We start from the raw sequence: 234 nt of genomic DNA, 5'->3' as shown, positions 1-234 counted from the left end.
GTATTACCTGCTTGATAAAACAATCTTTCTTGATGTTATATATGTGGTTCAAAACGTCATTCTTTGCCTTAATTTTTAGAAACACATTATTTTCATCTACATTCTTAGGGGGAACATTTGCTTTGATCAAAGTATCTTGCATCCCATTGGTGGCACAGAATGTTTGTGTTTAAAAGTCATTCATACCGTAGTTAATAATATCTTTGCATGTTTTTTTTTTCCAAGCAGATTTAT

This window comes from Penaeus monodon, chromosome 27 (genome assembly GCF_015228065.2).
Source record: "Penaeus monodon isolate SGIC_2016 chromosome 27, NSTDA_Pmon_1, whole genome shotgun sequence".
Classification (NCBI taxonomy): Eukaryota; Metazoa; Arthropoda; class Malacostraca; order Decapoda; family Penaeidae; genus Penaeus; species Penaeus monodon.
The sequence above is the reverse complement of the archived record's forward strand: the minus strand, read 5'-3'. Positions refer to the sequence as shown.